General features: G+C 42.5%; 1 protein-coding gene across 1 annotated transcript in view; it reads right to left on the bottom strand.

Annotated features, from left to right (window-relative positions):
* LOC307044213 (uncharacterized protein) overlaps positions 1-13,789 on the bottom strand; it is a 305,770-nt gene that overhangs the window by 160,940 nt on the left and 131,041 nt on the right. The gene's annotated exons all lie outside the window — the stretch shown is intronic.

Here is a 13,789-nt window from a genome sequence, read left to right on the forward strand (position 1 = left end):
TAACGAGTGACCCGACAGTGAAGAATAAACATATGTATAACTAGTTTAGCTAGTTCCAGAGGTAGATAAAATAGCTAAGTGTGTTTGGTCGAACTTGAAACGTGTGTTTTGCTCCGCTCATCGGACCGTTACAGCGGCTGAGCTTCAGGTGATCACGGAGCTGCGTGACCTAAACAATAAGTGTTGCTTGGCAACGGGGTGTGGCTGCAAAGTATATATTTTTTCTCTCAAGTTTTAGATGTTTTTTACCCTCAACCAAACAACAAGACCTGTAACACAACAATGTCAGAGTCACCGGCGGCCGGCTACCCCAATAAACAGACGTTACTAACCGCTTAACAACAATGCCCCCCATTCCATGTATAGTCACACATACACACAAGTTCTTTATAAAACGTACGAACACGGCCTCTCAGCGAAAATGTATAACACATACATTTCCGCCATGGTCTACATGCGCTTGTACGTCGCCGCCATGTTTCAACGGTTAACCGTATTCAACCCAACATCGGACAAGGCTGCCGCTGGCCTGTAAAAATACATGTCAAGGCTAAGTTTCAACACAGCAGCAACGTTGTCTTATCCCAATCAATGCTGTGTGTAAAGTTATAGCGTTATACGTCTAGCTCGGTTTACTATAACACCGGTCGTCTCACCATCAAAATGCATTATAAACGCCTTCAGGTGCTTGAACATAAATTCGACGCCATCTGTAGCTAAGCTAGCAAAGCTAACTGTGGTGGGTCAACCCAGTCTCATGGCATTTTGTGTTATAGTCACAAAATGTAATCCATTGATTCGTGTTCACCAACACAATTATCAAGTCAGGGTTACGATCCACCCGCTGTGAAATGAACTTAACTTCCATATTTGCCGTACACTTGTGTTTACGGAAGTTGAGATGTTTCTCGGTTGTGATTGGTTGTTCCTCGTCACATGACGAGCGGTGCGTGCTGCTGCAGTGCACGTCTCCATTGAAACCAATGGAAATGAGATCCCAACGCTGATGTGCATGGCTCCGTACAAAGTTGTACTCTCTGCATTAGTATAGGCAACTGTAGCTTTTTACACTGGAGGCGCCCATCTCGGCCGAAGTCGGTTCATATTAACCTAAAGTTACATCATTAAATGGTAAATGTCGCCTTTAAGGAGCAGAACATTTTTGTTTTATTTGTTTTGGAATAATGAAAGAATTTCAAATCAGTTTTTCTGTGATAGGTAATTGGTGTGGAGAAGATTGACCTCAGCCTTGCTTTGAACATTGTTCCAAAGGCTCTGTAGTAAATGGTGAGTATTCAAATGTTTTCTGTGATTTACTTGAGTAACTTAAACTTGATCTTTAACTCATTGAAAACTGATATTAGTCTGACGATTTCTGAATATTTATTCATAACATTTACATACTGCAAACATTGCAGGGATATACACGTGTTCTGATTTATTAGGCAAAAGTGATTCAGAAAGTGAGAGGCAAAAGCCAAACATTCTGCGATCAAGCCTCCTTCACAAAGTGATCATGTTTTGTTTGTTGAAATGGCTATAAGGGTGTTTCTTATATGTAGTCTTACATCAGTAATACTTATTTTAAGTCGCTTTGGAAAAAAACGTAACTAAATGAAATGTAATGTAGTCTAACCTGGTTGTTCGTACTTGATATAAAAAGTTATTCTCACTATAGAGCCAAAACAGGAGTAATGTGGTCCCTTCTCCGTGCTCTGGTCAATACATGTTGAATCAGCTGAAGCAACTTCACTGAGTTTTTGGTTCACCCTGATAATAAAGAGTTACAATAAGCTAGCCTTGAAGTAACAAATACATGGACTAGTTTCTCTGCATCGTTTTGAGGCAAGCACACAACTACAATCATGACATCATTAGAAAATGAAATGATTTCATGATTTTTATGACTGTGATATTTTGTTTTCTTTGATAAATGCGGAGTTTAAGCGTATAACAACCCTGCCCCTCCAATCAAGATTTCTCTCTCAGCTGGATGTACTATCTGAAAAACTTCTGAAGGTTTATGAGAAGAGAGGAGGACAGATAGGCCAGCGTCTGAACTGTATTATGTCAAACATGACTCAAGTAAGAATTCATTTTAAGGAAATTATACATCGAGTCAATAGTGTACACATTTCATTGAGCCAAACAGATTCTTTCTTTTCTTATTCCCCTTCACTTAGGTTGATGACGTCGATTTAGGCCGGGATTGTCTTCTCAAGGGGCTGTGTGTGTACCTCTGTGTGTGTACCTCTGTGTGTGTACCTCTGTGTGTGTACCTCTGTGTGTGTACCTCTTTGTGTGTACCTCTGTGTGTGTACCTCTGTGTGTGTACCTCTGTGTGTGTACCTCTGTGTGTGTACCTCTGTGTGTGTACCTCTGTGTGTGTACATCAATGAGAGAGTTTGTGGTCAGTAGAAGTAATATTTGACCTTTTGATTTTTTTGTTTGGCTTTAAAATATGTATTTATTGAAACACCACATAGTATATAGCCTAAAGTAAGTGAACATCCCTGTTTTTGGTTTAATAGCCAGACTACACTGAAAAGCTAGAGGGCTTTTAATTTAAAACAGATACAGGAAATGAAACATTCTTTATCAGGTCAGACAGGAGTATATCAGATAACAAGGAGGCTTAAAAGTACTGAAATCTGACCAAATGTACTTGTTAGACACAGGGACTTAGTAATGGGTATATATATGTATTGATTTGTTAGATCTCACTCTGTTCCTTTTGTGACTGTGCGCTCTGCAGGCAGAAGATGAAGACGTCATTCTGCGGTCCATTCAGGGGATTACGGTGGGACTTTATGTTGTCAAACACAATTCCACCATGAGAGCAGAGGACAGATGAGACCACAGGACAGATGAGACCAGAGGACAGATGAGACCAGAGGACAGATGAGACCAGAGGACAGATGAGACCAGAGGACAGATGAGACCAGAAGACAGATGAGACCAGAGGACATATGAGACCACAGGACAGATGAGACCAGAGGACAAATGAGACCAGAGGACAGATGAGACCAGAGGACATATGAGACCACAGGACAGATGAGACCAGAGGACAGATTGTCCTGGAAGGCCAACAGGTACCAACTGATGTGGACAACATTGCACTCGCTGCTACCATGCTGTTTGGAAAAATGTATGCAATGAACCTGAACGACCCCCCTAAACTGAAGTGCACGTTCGAAGTGCTCCAGCTAATGTTAATGGAGCTAGACGGCAACATGCTCTCCAAGAAAGCCCAAGCGTTTAAAAACAAACTGTTTGAGTGAGCTGTTGCCATGGACCATTGTGCGCTTTTACAGCATTCATCCTGGACTTTCATCGATACAACTGTCTTGCACTTCCTTTGCTCATGCTTTTTGCTGTATTGATTTGCATGTTTCAGAAATGTGGGTTTTTCCTGGGGTCATGTGTTTTCAGAATGTACCACTTGTCATGTGTTTCAGAATGTACTAATTGCACTACTTCAAAATGTCAGTTCTTGTTTTTATTTGTAATACTTTCTTTAGTGCATACGTGGTGAGAAACCAGGCCATTATTATACTGTCATGTATTTTTCCAAAGCAATGCCATTGCTTTTTTGTATTAAAGTGCCCTTTCATACTAGCAGGTTTCTATTTAATTCATGGATTTGCAAGAACATTTCCTTTTTTCGGCTAGGCGTTGACATGTTCTGTTAATTGTTTACTATGAATGAGTTACAAAAATAAGCCTTTCTTTGCCATTTGGCCCAATAAACCTTTCTTTTGGTCGGGAGAATAGTTTCCTGCTTGCTGTGTTCTAACACAATAATGTATATGTACATGCATCACAAACTTTTTCTATTTCTTCTATTTCTTTATTTTCAATGTATTTGTTAATTCTCCTGGGGCTGCATGATGGAAAAACCAAAAGCTCATCTGGATGTGTGGTGGTTGTTAATATTTTTTTATTTTTTGAGAAAAATACATGAATGTTGTTCAAAGAAATGTGTTTGTCTTTATTGACTATTTGTTTAAAAATGTTATGATAAATGCTGTAGATATAAGAGATTAGGATGGATCCTGTAGAAGAATGTACGACATGCCTCTATTCACATGAAATAAATAATCTTATGTACCCCTTGAGCACTAGGTAGATTAAACAGAAAGCTATAGCATGGAGTTTAAACAAAACATTCATGTGGCTTTAACAGGTACAAATGAAATGAGTATATTAAAAGCCTATAATGAACATAAAAAGTCATGTTGGTTAAACATAGGGTAAATGAATATACCTAATATTAAAGGAAATATTCACATTAACATATCAATTTCATGTTTCTTTGAAATAACATAGTTGTGTGTCTCTAACATAATGGAATAGTTTTGAGTACACATGTTTTTAATATGTGCAACCGATCTCCATGTTTTTTATTACTTAAATCCAACAGACTTTTTACAGTGAAGCTTAAATAAAGAAATCATGTTGCTTTAACAGGTACAAGTTAAATATACTGAGCATATTAAAAGCCTAAAATGAACATAAAATGTCATGTTGGTTAAACATAGGGTAAAGGAATATACCTATATTAAAGGAAATATTCAAATGAACATAACAATTTCATGTTTCTTTGACATAACATAGTTGTGTGTCTTTAACATAATGGAATAGTTTTGAGTACACATGTTTTTAATGTGTGCAACCGGTTTCCATATTAAAATCATGTTAATCCAACGGCCTTTTTTTTCAGTGCAGTGGTCAACTTTGATGAAACTGAAAGTAAAGATGCCAATGAACCAGATTCAGCCTTTGCTGCCGCCAGTGAGAGCTCAGATGAAGATGACCAGATGGAGCCTCTGTCAGATTTGGATCATCCCTCTCTCCCCCCTCACAGAAGGTGCATGGCTCACACCTTGAATCTAGTGGCCAAAGATACAGAATTGAAAAATGCTACAAAGCAATGTCGAGGGCTGTTTTTGCAAAAGCATCTGCTCTGTGGAACAAGGTTAAGCGGAGTTCAAAGGCTTCTGATACTGTGGAGGAAAAGCTTGGGATTAGCTTTGTTGCACCAAATGACACAAGATGGAACTCTTTATTTCTTTCCATGGAGCGACTGTCTCGCATTGCAACACTAACTACCAAGGCAGAAATGAATGTGGATGAGGTCACCTCTGCAAATGATGCCACTCCCCTACATGACAAGCTGCTCCTGCACGATGTGAGTGATGAGTTTGGCTTTCGTCGATTCTCACCAGATGAAGTCAACTTCATACACAAGTTTGTGGATGTGATGAGGCCTTTGGCACTTGCACTAAACATCCTCCAAGCAGAGAAGAACATCTTTCTTGGGTACCTGGCTCCAACCATTGTGCAACTGCAATGTCATATGAATGACCTGTTGGATGAGAGCACAAAACCCACTGCTGCAGAGGGTCTCATTACATGCCGTCCCCTCATAAAGAGCATCTTGCAGTCACTGAGCACAAGGCTGGCAGGTCTTCTGGAGAAGAGGGAGCACATACTGTCCGCTATACTGGTGCCAAGATTCAAGCTTGACTGGGTCCAAGATGAGGAGAAACATGTGCAGTACAGATTGATGCTGAAAAGAGAATTGCAAACCAACTCTGATGACTCGGATGCAAGAGACTCAGGTCAAACCCAGTCCAGTGGCGAAAGTAACAAGAAAGATCCTGCAGCTTCATTCTTCAGATTTAACAGAAACCCTCAGGTTCCTCAAAAATCTGAAGTGGACACGTATATATATTATTGTTGTGACCTGTTTTTTGGGCTATAGAAGTACAATGTATTGCTAATGGAGATGAGCATATTGGTGTGCAGAGGTGAGCTGCATGTAAATAACAGTCAGAGCATATCTTGTTTTTGTTTTTACAGGAAGCAAGAAACAGCAGATCCACCAGGGAGTGACCAGACCACTTTGACCGAAACAGCAGATCCACCAGGGAGTGACCAGACCACTTTGACCGAAACAGCAGATCCACCAGGGAGTGACCAGACCACTGTGACCAAAACAGCAGATCCACCAGGGAGTGACCAGACCACTGTGACCGAAACAGCAGATCCACCAGGGAGAGACCAGACCACTGTGACCGAAACAGCAGATCCACCAGGGAGTGACCAGACCACTGTGACCGAAACAGCAGATCCACCAGGGAGAGACCAGACCACTTTGACCGAAACAGCAGATCCACCAGGGAGTGACCAGACCACTGTGACCGAAACAGCAGATCCACCAGGGAGTGACCAGACCACTGTGACCGAAACAGCAGATCCACCAGGGAGAGACCAGACCACTTTGACCGAAACAGCAGATCCACCAGGGAGTGACCAGACCACTGTGACCGAAACAGCAGATCCACCAGGGAGAGACCAGACCACTGTGACCGAAACAGCAGATCCACCAGGGAGTGACCAGACCACTGTGACCGAAACAGCAGATCCACCAGGGAGTGAGCAGACCACTGTGACCGAAACAACAGATCCACCAGGGAGTGACCAGACCACTGTGACCGAAACAGCAGATCCACCAGGGAGAGACCAGACCACTGTGACCGAAACAGCAGATCCACCAGGGAGTGACCAGACCACTGTGACCGAAACAGCAGATCCACCAGGGAGAGAACAGACCACTGTGAATGAAACAGCATATCCACCAGGGAGAGACCAGACCACTGTGACCGAAACAGCAGATCCACCAGGGAGAGACCAGACCACTGTGACCGAAACAGCAGATCCACCAGGGAGAGACCAGACCACTGTGACCGAAACAGCAGATCCACCAGGGAGAGACCAGACCACCGTGACCGAAACAGCAGATCCACCAGGGAGAGACCAGACCACTGTGACCGAAACAGCAGATCCACCAGGGAGTGACCAGACCACTGTGACTGAAACAGCAGATCCACCAGGGAGAGACCAGACCACTGTGACCGAAAGAGCAGATCCACCAGGGAGAGACCAGACCACTGTGACCGAAACAGCAGATCCACCAGGGAGTGACCAGACCACTGTGACCGAACCAGCAGATCCACCAGGGAGAGACCAGACCACTGTGACCGAAACAGCAGATCCACCAGGGAGAGACCAGACCACTGTGACCGAAACAGCAGATCCACCAGGGAGAGACCAGACCACTGTGACCGAAACAGCAGATCCACCAGGGAGAGACCAGACCACTGTGAGCGAAACAGCAGATCCACCAGGGAGAGACCAGACCACTATGACCGAAACAGCAGATCCACCAGGGAGAGACCAGACCACTGTGAGCGAAACAGCAGATCCACCAGGGAGAGACCAGACCACTGTGACCGAAACAGCAGATCCACCAGGGAGAGACCAGACCACTTTGACCGAAACAGCAGATCCACCAGGGAGAGACCAGACCACTGTGAGCGAAACAGCAGATCCACCAGGGAGAGACCAGACCACTGTGACCGAAACAGCAGATCCACCAGGGAGAGACCAGACCACTTTGACCGAAACAGCAGATCCACCAGGGAGAGACCAGACCACTGTGACCGAAACAGCAGATCCACCAGGGAGAGACCAGACCACTTTGACCGAAACAGCAGATCCACCAGGGAGAGACCAGACCACTGTGAGCGAAACAGCAGATCCACCAGGGAGAGACCAGACCACTGTGACCGAAACAGCAGATCCACCAGGGAGAGACCAGACCACTTTGACCGAAACAGCAGATCCACCAGGGAGAGACCAGACCACTGTGACCGAAACAGCAGATCCACCAGGGAGAGACCAGACCACTTTGACCGAAACAGCAGATCCACCAGGGAGAGACCAGACCACTGTGAGCGAAACAGCAGATCCACCAGGGAGAGACCAGACCACTGTGACCGAAACAGCAGATCCACCAGGGAGAGACCAGACCACTTTGACCGAAACAGCAGATCCATCAGGGAGAGACCAGACCACTGTGACCGAAACAGCAGATCCACCAGGGAGAGACCAGACCACTTTGACCGAAACAGCAGATCCACCAGGGAGAGACCAGACCACTGTGACCAGTGACAGAGGATCTTCATTCAGATAAGGCCTTTTCAGGATGGACAGAAAGTAACAATGTCCTTGCCCCTGCACACTTTTGGACTCTCTTTTTATTTTCACAAATTATTATTTGTGATTTAGTTATTTTAGTTATTTATTTGAACTGTAACCAGTGGTGACAGATCTTCACTCAGTATTTTCACTCACACTGGACAGAAAGTAATAGCAGTACTGTCCATGGGCCTTGGGCTCTGAATGACTCTTTAAGTTATTGGGTTTTTTTACCTAATTTTTTTTACCTTTTTTGCCTCATTCATTTGGGCTGAATATTGCACCCAAGTTATGACCCAAGTTATAGAACTTTTTGTTCTTTGGGCAAACAAGTCAGGAAAAAAAAAGAATGCGACTGACTTAATGAAAAGAGAATTAATGTTTAAATGTTTTGCACTTTGAATTTTGAACTTTGAGGTACGACCTTAGTTTCATACCTCAGCCTGGTTCCTACCTCGTGTTGTGTTAGTACAGAGTTATGTCGGCACATGTTTATATGTTATATGTTTGCACAATGACTACTTTGACTTTTGGTACTTTAAGTATATTTAGATTATTATACTTAATAAAGACCATTCAAGCAGCATGTTTTTCCTCATGTTTTTGAAAATATAATGTGGAGATGAAAGCTGCAGCTGCTACTAGTGTGGACTGAATGGGCGGCAGCAAAGCGTTATGGAAATGCCAGTATTCTGATTGCTGTCTGTGGTTCTATATGGGTTATGGCAATCATTTTGACAAATAATAGCTCGCAGCAACGTATTGAAAAGATAACTATAAACTATAAATTAGTTCATTTTTGAAACCATGAACTTTAGTTCAACATTTTGAATTATGAACTATGAACTGAACTAGTTCATTTAAAAATGTGTGAACTGTGAACTGAACCAGTTCATGTAGAAAGTGAACTTTCCCAACACTGCTCTCAATGCTCTGTGGTCTTTGTTTTTGAAAAGGCCCCCAGATCTCCCCATGTCGCCCGACGACTTCATGGTTATACAGAGATCCAAGGAAAGGCACGCGCACTAGAGGACGTGTCGGCTCATGCCCTAGCTCAGCATCATGACTGAGTCATAAGTGTGTAAAGGTGAAGTAGACAGAGTAATTAAGCTTGAAGGACAGAGACAGGGAGGTTAGTAGGTGGTTACCAACGGATGCCTTCCCCTTGCCGCAATGGCCGTATCTGTTTATGGCCCGTTTCCTTACGTTACACCCAAAAGGGCCTCGCCCAGAAAGGGGTTGAAAGAAAGATCAGGATGAAAAAGTGGGGAGAGAATGTGGTTTAGGTTTAGGCAAAGAGCCAGAGTGGTTAAGATTAGTGGTCAGATTAAAGGTAAAGTAATAGGCCTGCTGATGTATATTTAAAAGGAATGAGAGGCATGGACCTAGTATTTATGTTTAGGTACCAAACCCCAATAGGTTAAGTCTAGGGGTAAGATTAGGGTGAGGTAATAGGTCTGTTGTTGTATATTTAAAAATACTGAGAAGCATGGACCTAGTATTTGTGTTTAGGCACCAAATCCCAATTGGTTAAGTTTAGGGGTCAGATAAAAGGTAAGGTAATAAACCTGCTGAGGCATACTAAAAGAATGAGAAGTATGGACATAGTATTTATGTTTAGGCACCAGATCCTAACCGGTTAAGTTTAGGGGTCAGGTTAAAGGGTAAGGTGATAGGCCTGCTGATGTATATTACAAAGAATGAGAAGTATGGACATTGCAGTTATGTTTAGGCATATGACCTCAAATGGTTGAGTTTAGGGGTTAGATTAAAAGGTAAGATAATAGGTCAGCTGAAGTATACTTAATAAGAAGGAAACGCATGGATAATGTACTTATGTTTAGGCATATGACCCCAAATGGTTAAGTTTAGGGGTCAGGTTAAAGGGTAAGGTGATAGGCCCGCTGATGCATATTACAAAGAATGAGAAGTACGGATATAGTATTTATGTTTAGGCACCAGACCTCAATCGGTTAAGTTAAAGGGTACGGTGATAGGTCTACTGATGTATACTACAAAGAATGAGAAGTATGGACATTGCAGTTATGTTTAGGCATATGACCCCAAATGGTTAAGTTTAGGGGTTAGGTTAAAAGGTAAGGTGATAGGTCAGCTGATGTACCCTCACAAGAAAGAAAAGCATGGATAATGTACTTATGTTTAGGCATTTAACCTCAATTGGTTAAGTTTAGGGGTCAGGTTAAAAGGTAAGGTGATAGGTCAGCTGATGTACCCTCACAAGAAAGAAAAGCATGGATAATGTACTTATGTTTAGGCATTTAACCTCAATTGGTTAAGTTTAGGGGTCAGCTTAGAATAATATAAAATAAAGATTTATTTTTCAAACTAAACGATCCGAAAATTGTGTTCATTTGCATGTTGTGACTCCCATCCTCAGCCACTGGAGTGGTTTGCAAAAATACTGTAGCAGTCGGCCATCCATTCGTGGTCTCCTGCCTCCATCTAGTGGTGACAGGGGGTAGTGCAAGTATCCTTTTCTCACATGGTTTGTTTATTAAAAACAATTTATTATTATTGTAAAGGATACCAGAGGGATTGTCATAAACCCTGAGTGACCGGAGAGGTTCCTTTGGATTAAGCTTGTGAAGGGGAAGAGTACTTTATTGGTTATTTTTAGTGGTTAAAATTGAAAGACAAATGGTCTTTGAATCAGAAAAAAACCCAAAATATTAGTCAAAATAATCCGTTTTGTTGTCTAAAAAAACCAGGATTATCTGAAGATCAAGTTGCCATAGTTTGTCATTCATCTAAAAACAGAGAGAGTACTATGTTTTTTTAAAAAGAGGTTTATAGGGTCATGTACTATTGACGCTCCTATTTGTCCAGTGCAATCTTCATGAACGGCAGCATAAAAAGCTCTCCAAATAGAGAGAACAATCATAGCCATTAGCCTCCCTAGGTTTTGACTCGTGTTTTCAGTAGCATCATTAGCATAGCATGTCGCTCCCCAATAGCCGTGGGCTAATGGTATCAACATCCGGTCCGGGGTCATGGTTCATATACTGATGATGTGTGTGTGTGTGTGTGTGTGTGTGTGTGTGTGTGTGTGTGTGTGTGTGTGTGTGTGTGTGCGTGCGTGCGTGTGTGTGTGTGTGTGTGTGTGTGTGTGTGTGTGTGTGTGTGTGTGTGTGTGTGTGTGTGTGTGTGTGTGTGTGTCCTCACCTCACTATGACAGTATGCAGTCAGACTGGTTGGACTGAGTCTCAGTCTGTGCTGCGTTCACAGGATCAGATGTGTTTGTGAATAGAGTTTGTGGGAAGGGATCTTTAACAGAGTTTCCTGCTATACTAACCTGCAGTGCGTTTGATCAAAACATAGGAAGTCATTACATTTGTGTAATTTTGCAGAATAATCCAGAGTGTCGGACTGGACTCTTTGCAGCCTCTGTTGTGTAGAGTTCTGCTTCCTGGACACAGCTTGAATAAATACGTTCATTAAAACAACACAAAGTGATCTCTTCACTGCTCTTTGGTGATCTGGTTTTTCATTTGTAGAGTAACCGCAGCTGTCAGATAAGTGTAGTCCAGTAAAAAGTACAATATGTACCTCTGAGATGAGTACAGGTATCTCACTCTCATTTCAGGTGTAACATCCTCTCGACCGCCCTTCCAACGTGTGTTATCTCCACCATCTCACCCACATTTCCGTTCCTATTGCCTCACACCAAAGTTCGCTTTGTCATGCTGGGGATTGTCAACTTTCTGACTCGTAAGGCCCGGACACACCAAGCTGACACCAAAGAACTGACACAGACGGACCCCCGACTGTTGTGTCTCCTCTCGTCTCCTCGTCTTGGCCATGTGTCGCACTGGAACACACCGCAAAGACTTCAGACGGCCAAGAAGCACGTACGAACTGCGCATGCGTGAGTGGCAATAACTCTCCTCACCAGCAGGCGGCGGTAGTGCGTATTCGTCATTCAAAAGAGGCAACAACCGGAAGAAAGACTGCGTGATAACCGAGAGAAGAAGAACAGACTGCGTGATATAAACAAACAACAGATAGCGTGTTCCATTTTCCCTCTCCAGCGAGAAGCTCACGGGGCTTTCCCCAACCTGAGTCGAGAGCTGGAGTGAAATGAAATCTTAATCGTTTGTTTGGGTCCCTCACTTCCGTTTCGCTTCTCATGCGCTGATTCGCTAAGCTGAACAGCCAATCAGAGTGTTTTCTTTTGCCGACAGCCTTTGGCCGACTGCCCACCGATTCGACATTCGGCCGAAAAGGTGTCGGCACGGCTGAAAAGACACGATGGTGCGGGACACACCAATCTGAGTAGGGCGTGTCGACGCTCATCGTCGGCCTGACGCCCAACGACGCCGATAATCGGCTTGGTGTGTCCCCGGCCTTTAGAATCCATTAACCCCTTGAGACACACCATCCGGACAGATTGCAGTCAAATTTTACCGGGTGGGGTTTTTACCTAAATTAGCGTTAGGGTTACGGCTAAAAGGGGAATTGGCAGCTGATACTCTGCTTTAAATTTTTTGGTTTATTTTCATACAAAGCCTTTGACCCAACAATGATGGATCCAGAAACACACATTTCCAGTGTTTTACCTGCTATAGATGGTATGTTCCCATGCTCACTTTATGCTTACGACCATACCCTACCATACCAATACTTAGATGGGACACCTCGGTATTCCCAGTGCTGCAGTCGTTGAATGAAGTGGTTTTGGTGGCACTATCCAGTATAACAGGGGAGTTTTGAATAAGGACGCTGCATATTGGTTTGTTCTGATAGAAATAAGGTTGAAGCTCGTTGTGCCAAAATACGCCACTATTTCAACACGTTCTAAGTAAAAACGGGGTTTTTCAGCTCGTTATAGTATGGTAGTTTAAACACACTTTACATAGGAATTGAACATTGTTCTTCAGATTGGTAGACATCCATTTACCCCTTTAGATAAACAAATCATTTCTAATGTTTCGTTGTGTTAGGTATTAGGAGTAAAAGTACTGCTAAGTTTTTCTTGTGTACTTTTATTTCTGATCTACAAAGTCTATTGTGTCACTTATTCTGTTAATGCAATCTGTTTTTTTGTGTTGTATTTGTTTATTCCTGAACACAATTGATCAGTTGTACTAAGTCTGTGTTCTTATTATTTCTGTATCATAGTTTAAATTATGTTTGTATTTGTTTTGTCATAATTTCTCGTAGGATCTTTGCGTTTGTCTTTTATTCTTGTTCACGGAATTTCTCTGAAACCATACATTTCACAATTTAACTTTTTCTATTTCTTATAGTCTTTTATCAATGCATTTGTTTTGTTCCATTCTGTTTTAGTGGTGCTTATTCGCAACATAATGCTATAAAAATACGTATTTGGTTTGTATACATGGAATGTAATGAAGTATTTTCGATAATGAGATATATATAAAGTCATGCCCGATCTCGTATATCTCAGAAGCTGAGCAGGGTCGGGCAGAGACATTGTTTTGCACATTTATGACCCTGAAGGTCGCCCAGAGGTCTGAGTATTGGTTCTTGATGTGGGGGGGCCAGGGTTCATCACTCAAGTGTATTTAGTCTTGGCTCAAATTGGTTTTATTCCATCTAGCCTCCTTGCAACCTATGGAGGACAGAACATGACATAGGTAAGAATAAATAAATACATGTTTGAATAAATACAGGAACACTAATATAAATAACTGTGGAAATAGATACAGAAATAAAAATAATACAGTAATAAATAAATAAATACTTTAACTAAAAAGAAAAT

This window comes from Notothenia rossii (genome assembly GCF_949606895.1).
Source record: "Notothenia rossii genome assembly, chromosome: 6".
Lineage (NCBI taxonomy): Eukaryota > Metazoa > Chordata > Actinopteri > Perciformes > Nototheniidae > Notothenia > Notothenia rossii.